This window comes from Pongo pygmaeus, chromosome 10 (genome assembly GCF_028885625.2).
Source record: "Pongo pygmaeus isolate AG05252 chromosome 10, NHGRI_mPonPyg2-v2.0_pri, whole genome shotgun sequence".
NCBI classification, from domain to species: domain Eukaryota; kingdom Metazoa; phylum Chordata; class Mammalia; order Primates; family Hominidae; genus Pongo; species Pongo pygmaeus.
The window spans coordinates 69,133,697-69,159,582 of record NC_072383.2 but is presented as its reverse complement, the minus strand read 5'-3'; the positions used below and the strand labels follow the sequence as shown (position 1 = coordinate 69,159,582).

The 25,886-nt window shown below is 37.2% G+C and overlaps 1 protein-coding gene across 4 annotated transcripts in view; it reads left to right on the top strand.

Annotated features, from left to right (window-relative positions):
* Positions 1–25,886, top strand: part of TSPAN8 (tetraspanin 8) — a 291,505-nt gene that overhangs the window by 165,339 nt on the left and 100,280 nt on the right. Inside the window, exon 1 of one of the 4 annotated variants that reach the window (XM_054445128.1) lies at positions 10,725–10,773. The exons of the other annotated variants lie outside the window; for them this stretch is intronic. The gene's annotated coding sequence lies outside the window, so the exon portion shown is untranslated. Of the gene's footprint in view, positions 1–10,724; positions 10,774–25,886 lie in introns of those variants that run through there. 4 annotated transcript variants of the gene reach the window in all.

Here is a 25,886-nt window from a genome sequence, read left to right as displayed (position 1 = left end):
TTTTTCTAAGATAACGAATAACAAGCAATTTTCAAAAACCAACTAGAATGCATATATATAGAGTTTCCTATATATTAGCTTCATTATAGGCTGTGCCATAAATTAAATATCTTCTACCAAAAGTACTTTTCTTCTGACTACTTTGGGACCTGAAAATCCACGGTTAAAGATTTCTGATTTGAGGTTAAGCCTTTTGGTTATGGCTGTGGTCTTCTTTCAAAGGCTAAATGCATCTGAGTGAGAATATTTATAACAGGTATGGCTTTAAGGATCACATCTAATTTGATTTATTAAGTAAGTCCACAGAAAACATTAAACACCTACTGTGTGTCAGGTACATCATTAGTACTGAAAATAGAAAAGTGAACAAGGTAAGGTTCCTGCCCTCAAGATGCTTACAGACTTTTAATCTTAGCTTTAGCTGTGTTAGGCTCATGTAGTTCCAGCTACCATAGGTATGCACTTTCTTTGATGGCCTATCAGCCTCTTTAAACATATCTTTTTCTCTTAAAAATTTGCCATACTTCCACCTTTCTCAATTCCATCTGTGGTACCATAACTTTCTCAGGTAATGGATTTTTCCTGACAATCTAACACCACATTAATCTTCCCCTTCTCAAAAGAGAAATTCAAAGCCACACAGGTAAGCATTCAATTGCTCTCTAATTATTTGATGTGTGATAAATTTTCTTCTCAGCTATATAATACAATTATTAAAGACAAAGATAACTTTTGGCCTCTTTTATCACTTCTAGACTGGAGATTCTTCAAGTATAGACCCATAACAAACCCCTCAGGTGAATCTGATTAAAGTTTAAGAATCACTGCTCTAGACCATTGTGTCTCAAATTTCAATGTGCTTACAAGTCACTCAAGAATTATGTTAAAATGAAGATTACAATTTAGTTGGTCTGGGATCCTCTATTCCTGACAAGTGTGCTGATAATGCCAATACTTTGGGGGATAGTCTGAAGACTAAAGAAGGCAATCTTATAGTCCCAAGCACAGTGTTAGGTCAGTGGGGAGATGTTCAATGAATATTTAGTGATTTCAATCAAGAGTATCTCAATGTGAATTGCTCTATAGAATTTTATACAAGTGTATCCACAATTGAGAGAAAATGATACTAAGAAAGATAAGGAGAGCAATGGAAGATAAAATTTATCTATGTAACAACTTTAAATAAAGCTTAACCAAACTCCCAGTTTAACACATTCTTAAAATCTTATTTTTTAAATTTCTCTTGTATTTTTTTCTAAGTATCTTTGTCAGAAAAAACTGATAAGCTAATCTTATCTTTGAAAAAATATATCTATGAAATTCATTACAATGCTAGATGCTTACTTGACATAGTGTTGTTAAATTGAGTTCTCTTAAGCAAACTCTTAGGTACAGAAAATGGTAACTGTCTCTCTATAATTTTAAAAGCATAGTACTGAAAATTAAAGAATTTCTATAGTTTATGTTTCTGAAAAAAGTTACTGTAAACTAAAAAATGTTGTTCTAACTACTTCCCTCAACAGAATGTAGTAATTAACTGGCAAATGAAGAGAAAAAATATGTACATTCTGAAAGAACCAAATGGTGCAAAAAAGTACATGATTAATCAAAAGCATTTTCAGGGATACCTGCATGAAATAATGAATATCAGTGTACTGGCCCTGACAAGTTCTGTATTAAACTATGACAATAGTTTCTCTGCTGTTTCAATACCGTACTTTCTTAACACAAAACACTGTCATGCCTGGTACATGGTGAACCAACAAAGCAATCAAAAGCAATTAAATGAATGGTTTGTACAAAGTTCCTTTTTATAAACTCCACGCACATTGAAAACAAGTTCAAATAAACCTCAAATAAAACTTAAATTTAATAGTGGATGGGTTTTATATTTCATGAGACTCTTAAGTACAGACACGTAACACCTACAGCATGTTACCCTACATCTGTTTCAAAGTTGGAATAAGTAGTTCCTTAAATGAGGCAGTTTTGCCAAGATACATAACTGTTATAACATGCTTTGAATTTAGGGCAAAAACAAGGCTTTTCTTACAATTTTTTTTAATCATAAAGAGGAGCAAAGGACCAAAATAACATTATTTCCCTTCGGTGACTCAGATTTATGGAAACTTCTCCAATAATTTCACCTCTAACTGTGGTGGAACTTGTTCACAGGGCATGGATGAACATTCAATTCAGGAACCAGTTGTATGATTCAGAGAAAAAAAATAAGTGGACTAATTCCAACCTTAGATCTAACAAGAATTGAATACTTCCCAGAATTTTAAAGCATCTGAAAAATCTTTTTAATGTTATTACTTCTTTTGGTCGTATCTTTTTACTTATTTCTATCCAAGATAGGAAGGGAAAAAAAGGCTGAAGTGTTGTAAGAAAGTTACATGCTGCTGAAGTTTATGTCAGAAGAACCAATGCTTTTTCCCACTTGACTTGTATTCCAATGTCGCATAGTTAATGGCTGATCTTTCAAGGGTGTCAGCATTCCCCTAAACCAAAATAAGCAAACATCTAAGTACTGTGAATTCTCTTTCTCAAAATTATGCTTTATTATCCTGGGATCTCTTGATAGAATAAGAGAATACTGCTAAATTCTAAGAAGTTTTTATATTTATCTGGATATGCAGTAGTATGGAGAAAGGGATCCATTGGATTTACCTCTTTCCGTTTCAATTTCACTCTGCTTAATTCTGCGCAAATCTGAGTTTTCACATGTAAAAAGAGGAGGGGGCAATCACAAGAAATGTTCCTTCTATTCTCCCAGAATCCTTCAATCTACAGCCTCATTCAGAAGCTTAATAAGGCTTAGTCAAGGAAGTTCTGCTACAAGACATTTCCCACACTGACGTTGTCACTTTGTTGGAAATTACTTTGAATGAACACATTGAAGTCCCCTGGGAAAACACAAGTTTTACTGCTATTGTATGTGAGAGACAGCTAACTGCTTGTGACCTGAGAATTTTCCACTGTGGCTTTTACAAGTTCTTGTAGCCTTACCCTTACTCCACAACTGTCTTTCCTTATTCCTTCTTGCTCATGACTGTAACCCCCGATTCTTGCTATTTACCCCTTTCAGTAAAATCCAGATTGCTAAAACAATGGCTTTTACTCCACAAGAACAATCCCTCTATTTCTATTTCTGAAACTACCTGGACCTCAGCCAATCCCCCTTCTGCTAAGTCTAGCTGAACTTCAGCCAGCTTCATCCTGCTAAAGCCATGCAAAACTTTCTATCATCCTTCTCCAAGTTAGAATGCTCCTTTGAAGACTTGTTGACCCTTTGGTTGATTTTCTTCCATAGTTTTGCTGTTTAGACTCTATTGTTTAGCTTGGGTCACTTAAAAGAGGAGTGAGTCTTCCGTGGACCAGACCAGTGCCTGGCTCTCTTGGCCTTAAAGTATCTCCCGAGCCTTTATTATTTTTTTCTTTGTTGTTCTTGCTATACACCTATTGGTTTGATTTATTCTACTCATTGAAATTTGCTTGGTATAGCATTAAGGAGAGTTTGTTTTTCAGGTCATTTAAATATGGGTTTAATGTTATAGAGCCAATAGCACCAGCCATTGAAAACTCTGGCAGGATTTTTTCAAGAATATTAGAACTTTAGTGGCCACTTTGAGGAACTTGAGATATGAATAAAATAATCCATTTGTATGGAACCTTTTAAAGATTTCAAATATTCAATGGCCAGTGTTTTTAAGTGGTATGAAGAGGTCTCTTAAAGTAAAAAAAAGAAAAAACAACTCTAAAGGACAGCAAAATTCTAAAATTACTTCTCCTAAGAGCTCCTTAGAAAAAGCTAGTAGAAACAGGGATAATCTAAAATCTAAACTTAAAGTCTTATTTTTCCTCTTCTAACCCATCTTTGCATTGGCTTTCCTCCTAGTCTCCTGTATTTCAACTTTCTCCCTCCCCTGTACCTTCTCTCAACCTCCTTTCTTATCCTCTACTGCCTCTTGCTAAATATAGCCCTCTTACTGGAGAATATCCTTTGTAATATATTTCAATAGAAATGGAAATGGTCAAGATTTTTATAATGTAGCTAAGGACTTTCCAATCCCTCCTAAGGAAAGACAGAATTTAAATGTTGTCTTAGGAATTTATAGTGTAAGATTCCCTGAAAAAATCCAGTTAGGTAAGAAGGGCAAAAATAGATTCATTCCTGATTTCAGAGACAGCTTAATTACCACCTCTCAGAATACTATGTCATCAATAAGAGTGAAGACATGACAACTGCCCTAACCACCTTCTTTATTGATGGTCTTAAACCTGAGGTAACAGGTTTAGTTAGAAAACAAGATAGAATGCAGGCTGCCACATCTCTGAATTACAAGAGCTTGATGAGCACTGTGAAAATACTTTGACTCAGAAAAAAATGTACAGACCAAATTAATAGGTCTTCAGATTAAACTATTAGATAAACCCAATAAACGGAACATCTCTATAGCTAGTCTAGACAAAGACACTGTGAAAAAGGCACATAAGAAAAAGGATGTTGGGAAAACACTTGCTGCACTTTCACTTGCAAGGGAGAATCTTAAAAGATGAGCAAATTTTGTGTGATAGATTGACCCTTTTTGAGTAAGTGGGTCCTCTGGTTTGTCCACAATTGCCCTTAAAACAAAAGGGAGAACTTTTCAAGCAATTGCAAAAAAACCTAGCAAGTTCCTTTTTCAGTTGCTGCCAGGACTGCACAGTCTACCATAAACCTTGCCAACTTTCCATCATTCTTTCCTTGGAGCAACCAAACTTTTCAGTGGTGGGAATCTCAAATATTCCTCTTACTGGTCAACATATTTTTCTGTGTAGTGATTTCACTCTGTAGGATCTGTTGTAGAAAGACCTACTTTGCAAATGGGTGCCACTCTTAAATGTGAGGTAGAGAGCCTTTTTCTGAAAATTCATGGAAGAAAATTATTTGATCTTGGCATAGATTGATTTCCCAGTATCTGAGCTTTTATCTGGGCCAGACTCACTAGAGCCTTCTGTAACTTAAAAAATATCCTTCAAAAGTGCCTATGCTTAGGATTCCCAGTTACCGTAGACCTTTCTTTCTCTTTGCACATGAAAGATATGAAGAAGCTTCTGCGGTTCTAACCTAACAGTACAATAAGTATCAGACATCTGACATTTATAATAACCTCTGACTTTGCTGATGGCAGAAGCCTAGCTCTGTGTGTGTAGTGGCAACAACAGCAGAGTTAAATGAGGCTTCTGCTGACCTAGTCCTAAGATCTCCACCTTAACCTTATGGTCCCTCATATCATTCAGACTTTACTCATAATGAAAACACCCAATGCTTCTTTGCTTCTAGATTAACCTGAGAAATTTTTCTCTTTTCATCCATACATATTTCTATTCATCTCTGTATCCCCTAAAACCCCCAAGCTTTCTCTCTCTCCCATAGGAGAGAGAATCTCATTACTGCCATGTACTTAGGCAACAGTTTTTCTGGCCTTACTCTGATCTCTTTAAAATTCTTTTAGACAACCCAGATTTAGAAGTGTTTATGGATGGAGTCTATTCGAGAACTGAACAAGGAGGCTATCAAGCACATGTAATCAAAACCCATTCAGACTTACTTTGATATTATCCTTCCAAAGAGGCCAAATCTCTGTAAGTTGCTATAATTGTAGCACTTACTTCAGCCTGCCTGTTAGGTAGATATAAGAGAGCAAACGTCTATACAGATAGCAAATATGCTTTTGGGGTGGTTCATGAATCTTGGTATGCTTTGGGAACAATGAGGTTTCTTAACTGCATCTGGTATTCCCATTAAACATGGCAGTCACATAAAAATCCTATTAGATGCCTTGTTTCTTCCAAAGGAATTGGCTATATTAAGGTTGAGTCCATAGTAAAAAGCAGACTCAAGAAACAAAGGCTAATGCTTGAGCAGATTACTATGCAGTACTAAACGAGCTGCTTTAACACTTCCAGGCTGTCCAAGATTCAAAGCCAAAAGTAACTCCTGACTATTGGCATCTGGTCTTGAATTGACTCCAGTATCAAACACTTGGTTCCGAAGAAGTGAATGGAAAAGATAAAATTGTTTTCCCATCTCAGTTAGCTGTGATGGCACCAATATGGTCTCTTGGTTTGCTCAGGATGCTGAAATGGGCCTCCCAAAAGATGTTATATGCACCCGTCATGGAAAGGAAAATTTAAAAACTATAATAAATAAGGGTTGGTGGAGATACTTCAATAGGATTGTAGAGCACATCTTTGGTGCATTTCCCGTCTGTCAAACCTGCCATTTCGGGGAAATTATAAAGCTGGGACATGGACACAAGCCAAAACTTTAGACCCCCTTTTGAACTTGAATCTGAAAGTGGATTTCATTTCATTACTCACCTTATGTGGTTATGAATGTGTCCTTACTACTATGTCTCTGTTTTCTGTTTGGCTAGAAACCTCTCATTTTCATAAAGAAGCTGCTTTGATAGTAGCAAAGATAGTTTTAGACTTTGTGTTTTCCACTTGGCAATACTCACCAATTTGCTTAGTGATACAGGTTCCAGCTGAAACATGTAAAACTATCTGAGGAACTTTAGCTGCCATAGCTGAAGGCTTTGCCCTTGGCTCTCCTGGCCATTAGGGTCACTCTAACAGGAGTTCATAGACTTATCACCATATGAACTGGTCACTGAATGCCCAATGCATCTAATGATCTCACCTCCTGTTCTTGACTGCACTTTTACAGTCCAATATGGCAAACGATTGTAGGAGGTTAATTCAGTATGCAGAAATTTATAATTAATAGGTCCAAGCAGCTTTTCCCAATGGTAAACTACAGGAATTCCTACATGACCTTCAGCTTTAAGTCTTGGTTTACAGAAAATAACACCAACATAAGACTGTCCTCAAACTTCATTGGAAAGAATGATGTCTACTATTGTTAACCCACAAACATTGCAGTAAAATTCCAGGGAATCAACTCTTGAATCTCTGTCTCCCAGTTAAAAAGACATATCAATTTCCTGGACTTATATGTCAAAGGAGATCTAAAACTGAGACTGCTTTGGAATCCTCCAGAAGATAACATCATGAAGGTGTTAACATTCTCAAAATCTTTGGAATAATCAGCAGGCTACTAGATGTGGATAACCTCTATACAAGACTTTTAGCTCAAGACACATGAACCTTAAGAGTCACAGACCATCATATCTTTCTTTGTCTTTTATCCTATTTTTTAGCCCAAATTTTTATTCTTTAAGTTTCTTTGCATAGTTTCATTCCTCTGGGAAAATCAGGAAGATGGACAAGTATTACACAAACGCATTGATGTCAAGCCTCCATTCATTGTAAACTCAGGGAGAAAATGGGATTTATTTTCTGGCATAATCCCAGATCAGGCAGAGTCTTATCCAGGCATTGTCCAGGGCATTCTGATTATTCTCCTGTTATATTAGTCTGTGTTCATGCTGCTGATAAAGACATACCTGAGACTGGGAAAAAGATGAGGTTTAATGGACTTACAGTTCCACATGGCTGGAGAGGCCTCACAATCATGGCAGAAGACAAGGAGGAGCAAGTCACGTCTTACATGGATGGTGGCAGGCAAAGAGAGTGCTTGTTCAGGGAAACTCCACCTTATAAAATCATCAGATCTCATGAGACTTATTCACTATAGTGAGAACAGCATGGGAAAGACCTGACTTCATGATTCAACTACCACCCACTGGGTTCCTCTGACAACATGTGGGAATTATGGGAGTACAGTTCAAGATGAGATTTGAGTGGGGACACACAGCCAAACCCTATCACCTGTCAGTACTTACCTTGACAATCATTCATTGTATTCTCTGTAACATTTTAATTTTTTTCTGCACCCTCACTTGAGAAATCATTAAAATTCAATTATTTGGCAAAATTTCATGAGAAAGACAGGAAAGGGAGGTATAATTACTTTGAAAAAGCCCTGATAGCTGTCATCACCAATGAACCTGAGACTATACCACTTGAGTGGTATAGTCTTGAGTGAGTGGTATAGTCTTGAGTGAGTGGTATAGTCTTGAGAACAAATCAAGATTTGGTTAAATGACAAATCAAGCTCCCCACTGATCTACAGAAAAGGTGGTGAAAATTTTCCACTGTGGCCTTTGCGTGTCATAGTCTCCTTTGGCTGTTCCCCCATATCCCTCTTGCACATGACCTAATTCCTAATTGTTCATCTTCATTGTTGATAAAATCTAGATTTCCCAAACAATAGTGATAATTCACAAGAACAATCCCTCTATGTCCATCTGAACTTTATGGATGGGGGTGAGAGGGCTGGAACCAGTGCTTGAAGAAGGAAGAAAATTCTCAGAAAATAGGAAATGTCAAGTAGACATGAGAAGCAAGAATTCACAACCACTGACTTTGTGGAGCTTGGGGAAAATATTACAAATAAACTCAGCACAGCTTTGCATAAGGCACTTACCATCCTGGAAAAGCGTATTTGGGACAGAAGCTGTATTAGATAGGACAAATAATATAACAAAGGGACCCTAAATGGCAGTTGCTTACAGAACAAAGAAGTTCTTATGCCTTTCTCATAATAGTGCTGGGTTTAACAATCCAGATTTGGGCATGTCTTTCATCCATGAGGACATTTAGTGATACGTTACCTTGTTGGTTTATTATTCCATACGGCATAGCCAAAGCTGATCATAGATAGCTTTTAAACTGTAAAAAGGGGAAGAAGTTGTCAGAAGCATATGTCCAGTGTCTTAAGGCCCAGACCAAAGGGGCACACATCACTTATGCACCAATCTGTTGGTGAGATGATCAAATAGTCATACCAAGTTGGAAGAAGCTCTGAGACATAGGGACTAGCTACACAGTCATGTATTCAACTCTACATCAACGAGATACATATATATAATATATATATCTGAGATATATATCATATATCATATATATCTGAGATATATATCATATATATCATATATATCTGAGATATATATCATATATATCATATATATCTGAGATATATATCATATATATCATATATATCTGAAATATATATCATATATATCATATATATCTGAAATATATATATCATATCTCTGATATATATATATCATATATCAGAAAGCTTGTAAGTCTCCTTCTGGGTTTGATTTCCAAAGGCCTGAGCAGTTAAGGGAACAGAGGGGATTTCTCATATAGATAAAATAGCAAGAATGCCAAGCACTGATAGCTGCCTACCTAATATATATTTCCTCTGTCCTTTTGAGGAGAATTCCAATTATACCAGCTAAAACTACTTGCTGGGCACATACTCATCTAGTCCTGGGTGGTCATGTGACACAATCTTGTGTTTAAGCCAATATATGGGAGCTACTTTGAATTTGCAGTTGAGTAGGCTCTTAACAAATGGACAAAAGAGGGCCTGGGGGTAAAGAGAGAGAAAGAGCTCCCTGACCCTACCAGCTTCCTGTCCAAATGTGTGTGTGTGTCTGTGTGTGCATGTGTGTGTGTTTACCTGGACTGGAGATAGAAAAAAGAGGAGGAGGGTGGATGGATAAAAGCATAGATATTGATAAGCCTACAATGGACATTTTCCATTTTACTTCCCCAGGATACTTTCTGTCCTTCACCCCACCTGGTGCCTCAGGAGAGCTGATGCATATAAACTGCGTAAACAATTCTCTGATCCTCCATCTTTCTATTGGGTTTGGCCAGTAGAAGTCACCGGCAAGAGATCTGGAGAACAAGAAGAAAGTCAGGTCAGGGTATGTCTCCCAGGCCTTCACAGCTATGCTCTTCCTCAGAAAGCCACAGCTCCTCTGAGAGGGCACTCTCCACACAGCTCACTTTCTCAGTTCCTGGGCCACTTCCTCCCTTCATTCATTCAGGTTGCGGTGTAGGGTGGTGATGGCTCCCGATCTCATCTCTTGTTGCTTTTCCAAAACTCTTTCTATATTTTCTTTATGAAATTGTCTTAAATTACTCAACTGGAAAGTATCACTTGATTTATTCTAGAATGCTGGCCAGTCTGTTTCTGGAGAGTAGGGCCCTGAGCCTTGCCTCCAGAATTAGAGTCCCAAGTAAAAAGAAGTAGAGACCATCTCAAAGAACGTACCATGCACCAAAGCAGCTCAGTTATATTATGTAGTGATAGGATGAGAAGGACCAAGAAGATAGGAAACAGTGGTGTAATGCAAAGGTTAGAGTATAGAATCTGAACCAGACAGCCTGAGTTGGAATCCCAGCTCTGCCTCTTACCAGCTGGGGCAGATGTTTTACCTCTGTGCCTCACTTCCCTCATCTATTAAGTGGAATTATGATAGTACTTGTCTCATAAGATTACAGTCAAGATTAAATGAAATATACACATAAAGCACAGCAGTTCTTGGGACTTTGTAATTAATTCATAACTCTAACCACCATAATAATTACTATGAAAGACCTAGGATCAGTCAGGTTTCTGGTTTCTTCAGAGAATTTCTGTGTGGACAAATAAAATCAAGGGCATTTGCCCTTGTGATGAAGCGTGTGACTCCATAATTTAATATTCAACGGCTCACAGCTTTTAAGCTTCATCTCTCTCTCCTCCCCTTCTGCCCCACATCTGGACGAGCTGATAAGAAAGCCTTGTGCTTTCAATTTTGGTACCGGCCAAACCACAATCGCCTGCCCTGTAGGAACTCTTGTCCCCCGCCCCACTCCTTATCTATCATAAAAACCAAGGCCAGTTTCCTTTCTTTGCTCTTTAATTTCAGACTTTCTTGAGAGGCCTGCCCTGTTGTCCCCAGATACTTCAATTATGTAAGTAATAAACATTTTTATACTCTTTTGATGTATGTGTGTGGCATCATCAGTATTGGCATCCAAACTGCATGGGTTTGGGTGGGTTATGTCATCTGCTTCTGCAGGTGACACAACAGCCCTCCACTTGAAATGCCTTGTCACTAAAACTGCCTCTCTATCTCTCTACTTCATACCCATCCTGGGACAAAACAAGGACACCTTGGGCTAACTTGGACTTATTCTCCTCTCTGTGGTAGATGGGCATCTCAAAAGTAGAAAATAAGTTGAATCACAGAAAATAAAGTTCCATTTCTTTCCTGTGTTGAATTATAGACTGACATTCATACCCACTCCATCAGATTACCTGATGATTCGGTCATATGCATGATCCATGTGAACAGCCTCCTACTAGTATGGCTTAGTCCAGGAGGCTCACAAACCTTTGTGGATAGACATTAGAATTACTGAAGGAACTTTAAAAATGTTACAGATGCTAGGAGCCTATAAAGTGACAGCTTGCTAGCCAGGGACAGACAGATATGGAAAGGGGTAAATTAGGAACGTGTATGTTTAAAAGAAGTACCTCAGTTAATTCTAACAATTAGTTGGGTATAGAACAGATTGACCAGATTAATTTTGTAACACTGGGTTATTTTAATGCCTAGCATATCTTGAATCAGGAACATTTGACCCCAAGTATATACATTCTTTAATAGCCAAATGCTGAAATTTATTAGAATTAGGTCCCCAACTTTCCAGTTTTTTTTATTTTTAGTTCTCTGATATGAGCGAGAATATGTGATGTTTATCTTTCTCTGGCTGACTTCCCAAGAATGTTCTGATCCCATCATTTGCTTTTTGCCCTGTTATGCACATGGGCAGTTAGTACTAAACACACAAATTGATTGGAAATATGTTGAAGAATTAGGTCATCAATACAGAGAAATTTCAGACAGCAGAATAATAGTGACACAGCCGGGGGAAACCATACAGTTTTCTTATGAATTAGCTAAATAGGAAAAAAAAAATCAATAATTAGTCCTTTATCCAATTCATACCGAATATTATTGGTAGAAATGATCAGCACAAAAGACAATGACAACAGTTAAAAGAACACATGGTAACATACGTTTGAGAGGAAAACCTGACTGAAGAATTATGCTGATGCTTGTCTTGAAACATGCAAGTATTGAAAAGGAAAAAATTAGACTTGGGAGAAGTAATCAATACTAAATAAAACTGTGAACAGCTAAATTGGAACATGTTAAAATTTATGATTGCCTTCAAATTGACGGAAAAATCCAATCTTTTTTACTAAGTTTAATATGAATAATTTGACTCAAGACAATTGAATTTGGTACAAATAATGACCATAACAGAAAATTTGTAATTGCAGAAACTATAATCAGTAAAAATTTAATATGAACACTACCAAAAAAATCCCCACATTGAAAACATTTTTATTTAAACCTTATGTGGAAAATAATTGATTCCAATGAAAAGAATTTCAGTAAATTAAGTCAAAATGGAAAAAAAATTAGAAATGTTTTAGTGCCTTGGAATACAAAAACTTTATCAAGAAATTAAAGTAGCTTAATAGAAATTAGAACTAAAAGTATTTTTTAAATGAGTATTTATCCATCTAAGTATAATTCTGATGCAGTGGTTTCTACTCTTAAACCCAGGAGTCAAAAGATTCTCAGGTCAGAACAACCACAGAGCCAAAATGGTTGGGTCAAAACAAATGGCTCAAAACTTCTGCACCCCAGTATCTATCGTGGAGTATCAAGAAAAGGATGATCAGGAAAAATCTGGAATATGAAGTAAAACCAGCAGATTAGGGCAGGTGTATCTGGAAGAAAGAGTATAAAAGACAAACCATCCTTTAAACATTTTCCTGCCACTCCTTGTCTAGATTCTTACTGGGGTAACTGAACCATAATTTCTAAGCCTGGAATTTGCCAGAAACAGTCATCTTTCAAAATGTAAATTTTGCCAAAATGAAAAAGACAGATAATAATAAATATTGGAGAGGGTGTGGAGAAATTAACACTCTCGTACGCTGTTGGTGGGATTGTAAACTGGCACAGCCACTTTTTCACAAATGTTCCTAGTGGCATTATTCCTAATAGCCAAAAATGGGTAAACAAAGTGTAGAATATTATTAGGCAATAAAAATAAATGAAGTACTGATACACGCTAAAGAATGAATGAACTTTGAGAGCATTATGCTAAGTGAAAGAAGCCAGCCACAAGAGGCCACAAGTCATAAGATCTCATTTATATTTAATATCCAGGATAGGCAAATCTATAGAGACAGAAAGTAGACGAGTGATTGCTTAGGGCTACAAGGAGGTAGAGAGGATAGGTGGTAAAATGAGTACAAGGTTTCTCTTGGGGACAATAAAAATGTTCTAAAATTGATCATGGTGATGGTTGCACTCTGTGAATATACTAAAAACCATGGAATTGTACACTTTAATTCAGTGAATTGTATGGTATGTGAATTATATGGCAATAAAGCCTGTATTAAAAACACAAATCTCCACAAAGAAAGTAGTGTTCTAAGGCCTGTGGAAGTCAGTTTGCCTGTTTGAGTGTCAGTCTCTTGTTTTGTGTAATGTTGCTATAATGGGTGATAATAATACCTTCTAAGGGTGCTCTAATAATAAATGAAGTGATGAATGTGAGAATGCTTGTACGGCATATGGCAGGCATGAGAGAGGAAGCTCACTGTCCAGCAAGTTCTATGCTTTTCCTTCCGTGGTAGAGAACCGTCACAGGAAAACAGAAACCCAGGCAAGAACTACATTTTCCTTGGCTCTTTGCATCCAGTTGTGCTGTGATCTAGTTCTGACCAATGGCATGTGAGAAAAAGTGATGTGTGTGGTCAAGGTGGTTGAACATCTGTTATATTTGTCCCACCTTCCCTTTTCCCTCACACATGGATGCTGAGTAATTGATAGCGAGGGTGGAACCATAAGATGGAGGATGTCTGGGTCCTTAAATCCCTGTGTAGAAAAACCCATTTGCCAGCTGGGTACATCACATGGGATTGGTAGTCTCAGCAAGAAATAAACTTCTATATAGTTGGAGTACTTTTGTTATAGCAGCTAGTGTTACCTTCACTAGTGCAAAAATTTTAGTAGGCACTTCATACATTTTTGACCAAAAATATACATCTTTGTCAGTTTTTAGCACCTTTGGAATTTTAAAATGAAAGCCAGTAGAGACTGATAAGAGGGAAAATATGGAAATCTAAAAGATTGAGAACATGAATGGATGGGGGAAGTCTGTTGCTGACTCCCTCCAACTTTAAATCCTTTCATTTATTGTACCATTCACTGCTCGACCTTATTTTAGACCTCTGTTGCACTTCATTCAATGCCAAGGTCTTGGAGCAAACACCACAATAATTCTGAGTCCTCTGCACTATTTACCAACCCTAATATCTACAATGAGCCTACATTCTTGAGGAGAGAGACAAACAATAAATAATGCAAATAAATAAGACATTTGAAATATTAGACGATAAGTAGCCCATTTGAAACAATGGCTAACCTGATTTTTCAGGCAAGTGATATCTAATCTAATGGACTAAAGAAGTAAATAGGGCCATGTGTGTTGGCTTACGCCTGTAATACCAACATTTTGCGAGACCAAGGCATGCGGATCATCTGAGCTCAGGAGTTCGAGACCAGCCTGGGAATGTGGTGAAACCTTGTCTCTACAAAAAAATAACAAGAATTAGCTGGATGCAGTGGCTTGCACCTGTAGTCCCAGCCACTTGAAAGGCTGAGGCAGGAGAATCACTTGAGCCTGGGAGATGGAGGTTGCAGTGAGCCGAGATATCGTGCCACTGTACTCCAGCCTGGGCGACAGAACAAGACTCGGTCTCAAAAATAGAAAAAAAGAAAAGAAAAGGAAAAAAAAAGAAGTAAATAAAGCAAGGAAGGCAATATGGGAGCTCTGGAGTGATGTTCAGTTTTAAATAAGATAGTCAGGGAATGTGTCACAAAGAAAGAACAAAGATTCCAATATAGCAAGGGAGCAAGCCATTACTCTCAGAGAGAGGAATAGCTGTACAAAGGCCTTGAGATGGGAGCATTCTAGGTGTGTTCAAGAAACAGCGATGGGGTCAGGAGGTGGAACAGCAAGGAGGCAGATTGGGCATGGCGATGAATGACAGGAAAGAGGTCTGAGAGGTAAGATGGTAGGGTTAGATTGTATAGAGGCCTGGAGACTAGAGAAAGAGCACAGTGGGAGATCTAAGAGTTCAAGATCAGAGAGAACTGGCTGCTGCTATTGACCTCAGCAGTGAATGCCAGCATATCTCCAAAGACAGACAGGTCTAGTTTTACTTTAGCAGATACCACTTCATGAACTAGACTGTTATCCTAGGCCGGAAGCAGCCAGAGCTCAGATGGTGACTGACATCCCAGATGCCCCCCACCCTTGCCACCATGAAGGTGCATCAGTGCATGTACACCAAGATGACATATTTGGTAGAAGCAAGAGAGAGGAAGGAAGTCTGAAATGCTGAACATTTACCAGACAGGTTATTTAATCTGGAAGAGATTGAGTTTATAAGAATAAGAAAATAAAGACTCTGTATCCTTTGCACATCTTGGTTGTACTGTATTAGCTTTTTAAAATTAATTTTGTGGGTTCATAGTAGGCACATGAATTTAGGGGGTACATGAGATATTTTGATACAGACATGCAATGGGTATAATAACATCATGGAAAAAGGGAGTATTCATCCCCTCAAGCATTTATTTTCTGTGCTGGCATATAGAAATGCTACTGATTTTTGTATGATGATTTTGTATGCTGCAACTTTACAGAATTTGCCTATCAGTTCTAATAGTTTTTTGGTGGATTCCTTAGGTTTTGGTAGATTTTTGAGGTTCCTTGGGGGATTCTTTAGATTTTTCCAAATATAAGATCATATCATCTGCAAACAAGAATAATTTGTGGGTTTGATTTGTGTGTAGTTTTTTCTTCCTTTCCAATTTGAATGCTCTTTACTTCTGATTTATCTAGCTAAGAGTTCCAGTACTATGCTGAATAATGTGTCTTTGTCTAGTTTTGGCCTCATATAATGAGTTTAGAGGTATTCTGTCCTCCTCTATTTCATGGAATAGTTGAGTAGGATTGGTATTAGTTCTTTAAATGTCTGGTGGAATTCAGCAATAAAGCCTTTCGGTCCTACCCTTTCCTTTACGGGGAGACTTTTTATTATGACTTGGTCTCTTTTCTTGTTATTCATCTGTTCAGGTTTTGGATTTCTTCATATTTCAATCTTGGTAGGCTGTATGTGTCTAGGAGTTTACCTATTTCTTCTAAATTTTCCAGTTTATTGGCATATAGTTGCTCATAGTATATACTAATGATCCTCTGAATGTGTGTGGTATCAGTTTTAGTGCCTCCTTTTTCATCTCTGATTTTATTTGAATCTTCTCCCATTTTTTTTCTTTGTTAGTCTAGCTAAAACTTTGTCAATTTTGTTTATCTTTTTAAAAAACCAACTTTTTGTTAGTTGTTCTTTTGTATTATTTTTGTTTCATTTCAAATTCATTTATTTTTTCTCTGATATTTATTATTTATTTATTTATTTATTATTTCTCCTCTTCTACTAATTTTGGGTTCAGTTTACTCTTGCTTTTCTAGTTTCTTAGCATACTTTTTAGGTTATTCATTTGAAGTTTCTCTTCTTTATCAGGGTAGACACTTACAGCTATACACTTCCGTCCTAGTACTGCTTTTGCTGTATCCCACAGATTTTGGTGTGTTGTGTTTCCATTATCATCTGTTTCAAGAAATTTTTCTTCTTATTTTTTTGATGGGGTCTCACTCTGTCACTGAGGCTGGAGTGTAGTGGCACGATCATGGCTTGCTGCATCTTTAAATTTCTGGGCTCAAGTGATCCTCCCACCTCAGCCTCCCAAGTAGCTGGGATCACAGGCATATGCCACCATGCCCACCTAATTTTTTCTTTTGTTATTTGTAGAGACAAGATCTTGTTGTGTCACCCAGGCTGGTCTCAAACTCCTGGGCTCAAGTGATTTTCCCATCTTGGCTTCCCAAAGTACTGGAATTATAGATGTGAGCCACTACACTAGCCTTCAATTTCCTTCTTAATTTCTTCATTGACCCTTTGGTCATTCAGGAGCATATTGTTTAATTTCCACGTGTTTGTGTAGTTACAAAATTCCTCTTTGTTACTGATTTCTAGTTTTATTTCATTGTGGTCACAGAAGATGCATAATATTATTTCAAGTTTTTGAATGCTTTAAGACTTGTTTTGTGACCTAACATATGGTCTATCCTTGAGAATGATTCACATGCTGAGGCGAAGAATGTGTATTCTGCAGGTTTTGGATAAAATGTTCTATATATCTATTAGATTTATTTGCTCTATAGTGCAGATTAAATTTGATGTTTCTTTGTTGATTTTCTGTCTGGGAGATCTGTCCAATGCTGAAAGTGGGATGTTGAAGTTTCCAGGTGTTGTTGTATTTAGGTCTACCTCTCTCTTTAGCTCTAATAATATTTGCTTTATGTATCTGCGTGCTCCAGTATTGGCTGCGTATATATTTGCAATCATTATACCCTCTTGCTACATTTGCCCCTTTATTATTATATAATGACCTTTGTCTCTTCTTACAGTTTTTGTCTTGAAATCTATTTTGTCTGATATAAATGTAGTTACTCTTGCTCTTTTTTGGTTTCTAGTGAGACGGAATATCTTTTTCCATCCCTTTATTTTCAGTCTATGTATATCTTTTGGACGAAGTGTGTTTTCTTGTAAGCAACAGATTCTTGGGCCTTGTTTTACAACCATTCAGCGACCTTTTGATTGAAAAGTTTAGTCATTTACATTGAATATTATTATGGATAAGTAAAGACTTACTTCTGCTATTTTGTTATCTGTTTTCTGGTCTTTTCTTCTTCTTTTCCTTCTTTCCTGCTTTCCTTTTAGTGAACGTGATTTTCTCTGGTAGTATAATTTAAGTTTTTGCGTGTGTGTTTTGTGTGTATCTATTGTATGCTTTTTTATTTGAGGTTACCATCTTATAACCCATTGTTTTAAACTGATGACAATATTCATTGGATAAACAAATATGCAAAAAGAAAACTAATAAAAACTCTACACTTTAACTTTGTCCCCCAGCTGTTTAACTTTTTGTGGCTTATCTTTATGACTTATTGTACTGTCTATGTCTTGAAAAGTTGTTGTAGTTGTTATTTTATTGTTTCATCATTTAGCCTTTATATTTAAGATAAGAGTAGTTTACACACCACAATTATGGTATTATAATATTCTGTGTTTTTCTGTATGCTTACTATTACTAGTGAGTTTTGTACCTTCAGGTGATTCCTTCTTGCTCATTAACATCCTTTTCTTTCAGATTGAAGAACTCCCTTTAGCATGTCTTGTATGATAGATCTGGTGTTGATGAAATCCTCCAGTTTTTGTTTGTCTGGGAAGGTCCTTATTTCTCCTTCTTGCTTGAAGAATATTTTCACTGGATATGGTATTCTAAGATAAAAGTGTGTTTTTTTTTGGTTTTTTTTTTGCCTTCAGCACTTTAAATATGTCATGCCACTCTCTCTTGGACTGTAAGGCTTCCAGTGAAAAGTTGCTACCAAACTTATTGGAGCTCTATTATATGTTATCTGTTTCTTTTCTCTTGCTGTTTTAGAATCCTTTCTTTATCCTTGACCTTTGGGAGTTTTATTATTAAATACCTGAGGTAGTCTTATTTGGGTTAAATGTGCTTGGTGTTCTATAACTTTTTTTATATTTTAATATTCATATCTTTCTTTAGATTTAGGGAATTCTCTAATATTATCTCTTTGAATAAACTTTCTACCAATATCTCTTTCTCAACTTCCTTTTTAAGGCCAATAACTCATATTTTCCCTCCTGAAGCTATTTTCTAGATTTTGTAGGTGTGCTTCATTCTCTTTTATTCTTTTTTTCTTTGGTCTCCCCTGATTGTGTATTTTCAAATAGCCTGTATTCAAGCTCACTAATTCTTTCTTCTGCTTGATCAGTTGTGCTATTAAGAGACTCTGATGCATTCTTTAGTATGTCAATTGCATTTTCAACTGTAGAATTTCTGCTTGATCCTTTTTAATTGGTGTAATCTCTTTGTTAAATTTATCTGATAGAATTCTGAATTCTTTCTCTGTATTATCTTGAATTTCTTTGAGTTTGCCCAAAAGAACAATTTTGAATTGTCTGTATGAAAGGTCACGTATCTATATCTCTATTTCTCCAGGATCAGCCCCTGGTGCCTTATTTAGTTTGGTAGGGTCATGTTTTCCTGAATAATCTTAATGCTTGTATATATTTGTCATTGTTTGGACATTGAAGAGTAAGGTATTTATTGTAGTTTTCACCTCCTGGGCTTGTTTGTGTCCACTCTTCTTGAGAAGGCTTTCCAGATATTTGAAAGGACTTAGGCCTCAAGCCCAGTAATGTATGGTTTTTGGAGACACATAGAGGTGCCACTTTGGTAGTCTCGGATAAGATCCATAAGAGGTCTCTGGATTACTAGGCAGAGACTCTTGTTCTTTTCCCTTACTTTCTCCCAAACAAATGGAGTCTTTCCCTCTGTGCTGAGCCACAAACCACTATCCGGCTATCACCTATGTTCACTGAAGGCCCTACAGGCTTACAATAAGCAAGTGGCAAAGCCAGCCAGGTTGGTGTCCTTCCCTTCAGGGCAGTGAGCTTCCCTAGACTCTTGGTGGGTCCAGAGATGCTGTCTGAGAGCCAGAAATTGGCTCTCAGAAACCTTAGAAATTTGCCTGATGTTCGGTTTTACTGCTGCTAAGCAGACAGTAAAACCTCAATACAAAGCCCTCACTCTTCCTTCCCTTTATACAGGCAGAGGAGCATCTCCCTGTGGCTCAGGGAGATTCCCACCACAGCCCATGGGAGGTTCTGCCAGGCCACCACCAATGTTCACTCAAAGGCCGAGGGCTTTTCAGTTAGCTTATGGTGAATGCTGCCAGGCCTGAGACTCACTCTTCAGGGCAGTAGGCACCCCTCTGGCCCACGAAAGATCCAGAAATGCTGTCTAAGAGCTAGGCCCTGACTTGGGGACCCCAAGAGCCTGTTTGTTGCTCTATCTTACAGTGTTCGAGTTGGTATATAAGGTGCAAGACAAAGTCCCTTTTATTTTTTCCTTATGCTTTTCTCAAACAGAAGGAGGCTTTCACCATAGCCACCATAGCCACCATAGCAGGGAATGTGCTGGGTCACACCTAAAGTCAGCACATCTCAGAGCCCAGGGCCCATGGCATAATACCTGGGTATTGCTGCCTGTTATTCAGTGGCCAAGGGCTCTTTAGTCAGCAGGTGATGAATTCTGCCAGGACTGGGCTCTTCCCTTCATTGCTATGATATATACTACTTGGGGTTGGGAGAGGGATGGTGCAAGCCCTCCTCATGACAATTGGTGCCTCCCTAGGTCACATGCCATCTTAGTTCACTGACTCTGAGCCCAGTTCAGGACTAGGAATTGCAGTCCTTGTGTCCCAGACTGCCTTTCAAGTTTATCTAGGACCCCAGAACACTTTGGCCTATGGTGGCAAGGCCCATCAAGAAACTCAAGTTTTGACCTCTGGGAGGGGCAATTCCCTTTTGGCTATGGCTGGTCCATATGCTCCTTCCATGCGTGGGAGCTGGCTGAGCCTGGCATGGCTTTGCTCTCCACTGTGACAGGGCAGCACTGAGTTCATTGTAAAGTACCCCCACCACTTGCCTCTCCCTACCCCAAGTGTACAGATTCTTTCTCTGCACCACACAGCCACTGCTGTGGGATGGGGGAGGGGTGGTGTAAGCAATTGAAGACTTTCTCTCTGACCCTCTTCAATGTCTTTTTCAGTGATACGAAGGTAAAACCAGGCACTGTGATTGCTCATCTATTTTTTGGTTCTTATGACAGTGCTTTTCTGTGTGTTGATAGTTGTTAAAATTTGCTCCTCTTCCGGGGGGACAAACAGTGTAGGCTTCTATTCCACCATCTTGCTCTCCCCACCCCTGCTCTGTCTGTATTAGCTTTTGATCTTTGCTACAACTCTATAAATTAATTTTCTTTCAATGAAATTAAAATTATATTATTCTGGGAATATTTCTATCCAAAATTGTATGAGTTATAGAAATTAAACTGTAAATCTCATTTATTTCATGAAGTATACTTTAGGATGTATATGGCCTTAAAATCTTACCTGTTGATTTTAAGGAAAAACATCCCAACATTTGACCTAATTTTCTAGGAAAAATTGTTTTTAAAAGCTTGGCATAAAATTTCAGTCTATTAACACTCTATAAGTAAAGTTAATGTTTACCTTATATTAAGTCAAAGGAAAATAAATAATGGTCATAATATACCTTTAAATATAGCTTCAGTGACAAACATATTATGAAATAAAATGCTTCAAAAGGCTGGCTCTTCAGAAGACAAATTTGTAAGGTTTTTGTTCATGAGCAAGAAAAACTGATTTTTCAAATTCTGGAGTTTTTAAGAAAATAATCATTTAAACATTATGTATTGAAATATGTATGCTCAGTTAATTTTTTAGATATTTGTAATTTTCAATTAGGTGAATTTATAGAGAACAATCAGAGGTAATTGTGAAGCCATATTTTAAGCTATTATTTAAATTTCCTTTAACAAGTGTTGGTGACTGCTTCTATAAGGAGTCACTTTGAATTTTATTGCTCTGTTCTTGTAATATCTGGTGGAAATGTTACAGGTAGTCAGATTATTAAGAGATCAGCAAGAAGTAAAGCTGGGAACCATTAAAAACTCAGTCTTTAAATAATTGTGAAATGGAATTCCCCAGTGATTGGTAAAATTAGAAAAGTCTATTAAACTTTGCCCACTAATTTTTAGTGAGAATGTGACAAGAAATGGAATCTTTTCAATAGAACTCCAATTTAAGTTATGTGTGGCCATTCATTGCCCGTATAGAAGGTAAACTTGTTTTTCAAGCTCTATCTGTTATTTGTTATGATTTATTTAGCTTTGCAATATTCTACAAGGAGACAAGCCTTACTGGGAGCTTTGCTTTATGATTGGATTATAAAGGTGAAAGAGACTCCAGCTCTGTTCATGACACTGAAGAGGGAGAAAGTTCTTATCATCTAAAAGGGAGAAAGAGAAGTTAACCCATAATTACACTAGTGATATGAGATCTATGAATTAATCAAGGTAGCTAGCTGCCTTTATTCATGTAGGTTGAGTGTTGTGCTGCCAAATGCAGCATCTTCAACATATATACCAACTCCTATGATGCACAGAAAAGGAAAGATTAAATTCGAGGGAATCAGTGGATATTTGCAAGGAACCGACATTCACATGGAATTCGAAGAATAAAGAGGAAGGAGAAGGGCTGAGACTGAAGTGTATGCAAATGTTGGGCAAAAATATAATTTCGGGGAAGATGAAAGTCTATGAATGAAATAAATTGTAGCTGGCTATGCCTACAATACTATGAATTTAGGGTTTTGTGAGAAGCAGAGAAGCGTGGGAGAGCTTTAAGAAGAGAAAAATAGGATCAGGCTGGTGTTTTAGACAAATAATTATTCCAGGGAAGATGGATTGAAGGTGAGACCAGAGGTGAAGGACCAGTTAGAAGTGACTTCAGCAGTGACTGAGCCTGACTACCCACTCCATTCCTTCAGACTTTATCTTCCTAGACTTCTCAGCAATATTTGGTATTATTGAGCATTCATTCCCCCTTTGAAAAATTCTTGTGTCTTGACTACTGTGACACCACACTTGTTTGTATTTCTTCTTTTTCTCTGGATGCTCCTTTGGCGGCTGACTTCAATGTTGATACCTTGTAGGATCCTGACATGACCTGTTAGTCTTCTTGCTCTACACAATTGCTTTCCTGTTATTTCAATTAGGTGCCAATGGCTCCCAGCTCCACATCTCTAGTGTCGATTGTTCTCCTAAGCACTAGACCTGTATACACTTGAATGTCTAACTGAAATCTTATGTGTCAAGACATCCAAAATGAATTCACGATTTTGAAAAATGCCTTTAGAAGGCATAGTGCTGGGCTGTTTTTACAGATGGAGTCATTAATTCTGTGCTAGAAATAAAAGGATAGTGGCTCTAACTTTACTGGCTTTATTGGTTGCTTTGCTTAACAAATATTCTTAAAGATCTACAATTGGGACAGATCTATGGGAAATATAAAGATGCTTAAAATAAGGTTACTCTCTGCCCAGAGCTTATGGTTAAGTATGGAAGGAAAGGAAATTAAGCTATATTTGTCAGTTTATGGTGTGACTGGGACTATTGCATGCCATGTAATTTAATCTTCACAATTCTTCGGGTGGGCATTATTGTTGTTGTTCAAGTGAAGACGTGAGACTCAAAGATACTTCCAATATCATCCAGTGAGAAATGGTAGAACACAATTCACCCCAGTCTACTACATTACTAAAATCCAGGCTTTTTCCTTCACACCACCTGACTTAGAATTTAGGGATCATTCAGTAGGAATACCCAAGGTAGGGACATTACAAACTCTCTCAATATCTAATCCATAGAATATTTATTTTGCCCCTACCAGACACTTGTTAATCCCAGTCTTTTCTACCCCACTACCTGGAATCTGGAGCCCACTTCCAACTTTTCTCTGCCATTATTGAAAGTAACTATGAAAGAATTTTTTTTTTCAAAATTTTTAAAAAAATGTCACGGACATATAAAATTGTATGTATTTATTATGTATAATATAAAGTTTTGACGTATATACATACATTGCAGAATGGTTTTACTTGATTATTTCAGTTGACTGGATGTTATTTGCTGACTTACTTATTGTGTCAGTGAAGGATTTCCAGAGAAACAGTACTAACAGGTTGTATGTGTATATATGTGTGTATATTTCCTATACAGAAAGAAATGATCAGAAATTGGCTCACATGATTGATTAGGAAGGCTAGCAAGTCCCAGGATCTGCAGGATGAGTCAGCAAGCTAGAGACCTGAGAGAGCTGACAAATTAGTTCCAGTCTAAATCTGATGGCCTGAGAAGCAGAAGAGCAGATGGCATAGTTCCAATTCAAAGGCTGTAGGCTTGAGACCCAGGAAGACCTGATGTTTCAGTTGGAGTCCAAAGGCAGGAATAAAAGCCAATGCCCAGTTCACAGGTCATCAGGTAAGAAGATTGCTCTCTTACCTGGGGGAGAGTTAGCCATTTTGTTCTATCCAGGCCTTCAACTGATTAGATTAGTCCCACCAACATTATAGAGTTTAATTTCCTTTATTCAGTCTTCTGATTTAAATTTTAGTCTCACTCAAAAATGCTGTCATGTAAACACCCAAAATAATGTTTGACAAAATATCTGGGTACCCCATGGCCCAGTCAAGTTAGCACATAAAATTAAGCATTACATTTATAATACAGAAATTATATCTGGAGATTAGTAGGTGGCATGATTCTTGCTGTCGAGGAATCAAAGAAAAGAAAGAAGAAAAAAAACTTAGTACTGCATCTTCTCAGTGGGTTACTCAAATATCTGTTGAATATGCCCAGTATATTATGATCCCAGCCCTGGAGAGAAAGGACACTTTACAGTTTTGGTGATGATGATGATGAAGTGTAAGTCACTTAAATACTCCACAGTTTTATTTACGGAGTGAGATACTTCGTTTAATGCTATTTTATAGGCAACAGGGAAAAGTCTGCAAACATATTTTGGATAACATACAAGTTTGTCAGGGTCTTGAGTTACTCAGCACTCAAAATGCAGGCGTACCTTATGTTAACACGGAACATTTATACTTTATGCAAGCAGGGCTTGGGGAAGTTTTAAAATATCTGGAAAACAGACTTTGTATTAAGATGTTTATACCAAAATGATGAGTATATCACAGTTTTCCCAGGAAATGGTTTAGTAGACAAGGTTGATTCAGAGGCAGCTCTTGACATAATGGAAGTCTTTAAACCTTGGAGTCTATTGTTGCAGGAATATGGAGCAGTAAAATCAAGAGTGGACAGCATCTGTGTTCTTACCAACTTGCTTAAAGTTCAAACACTTCTTCTAGTGTCAGATCAGGGAACAAACCCTGGACCTGAGAGGGGAGCTGTGAATAGCTACACTAAACAATTTCACTTTGACAAAAGTTATCCACCTAGAGCACAAAACTACTAGAACTTTGTCTTGGCCATTCTAGTTGGCAAATTCAGAGTCAGATGCTGTGAAATTAATTTTTGGCAATCAATCTTTCTCTTTCTTCTCTTAATCCAAGTCATAGAATCATGTCTTACAGTTGAAAACACATTCAGAGGTTGGCTAGTTTCTCTGCCTCTCATTATTCATAATTTGGGTGTTCATTAGGTCTGGTTGGGCAACATATCTCACCATGGGAGTCTCCATTTTAAGATGCTGTGAGTGTAAAACTTCAGGGATGTTTCTAATTGATCCTTTCAGTAGAGGAAGTATTTTCTCAGTCACATATATGCCATTGGTAGAAGTGGTTTCATTCTTTCTTCTACAATGGTAGTTTTAAAACATAGAGGATTTACTCATTTCATTTACTTCTTCATTTAACAAATATGTGTTAAATTTCTGGACACTGTGTCTGGCAGTGGAAACAAAAGGTGATCAAAAACAAAGAAGGACCCTGTCCTTACGTTACTCACAGTTTAGGATTTTATCAGTAATTTCCTTAATAATCTAATTATTATTTAGGTCGTTTACATTTTATAATAACAGCAGAATGAGAAAAATAACAAAAGAAATGAAATTTAAAATTTCCCCTCTGCTCTCTTATTTTGACTTCCTCCATTTAAAAATATTTCTTTCACATAATTGTCTTATGCCTACCTTTAAACCATAATGTTAATTGTGGTGCACATTTTGCATTCAACTTTTCCTGTCTAAATGATCTTTGCAGACTCTTCTCCAAAAGTGTTGTGTCACAAGTATTTCCCCATTACCATCTTCAAAATGATCACCTTTATAAATACAGGTAACTTGCCATATAATTAAATATTCTTTTATTTGGGGACATTTAATTGTATATAGTTCAGCAATAAATAATATTGGGGTTGGTTTCTTTTTTCTTCTCTTCTACTATTTCTTTC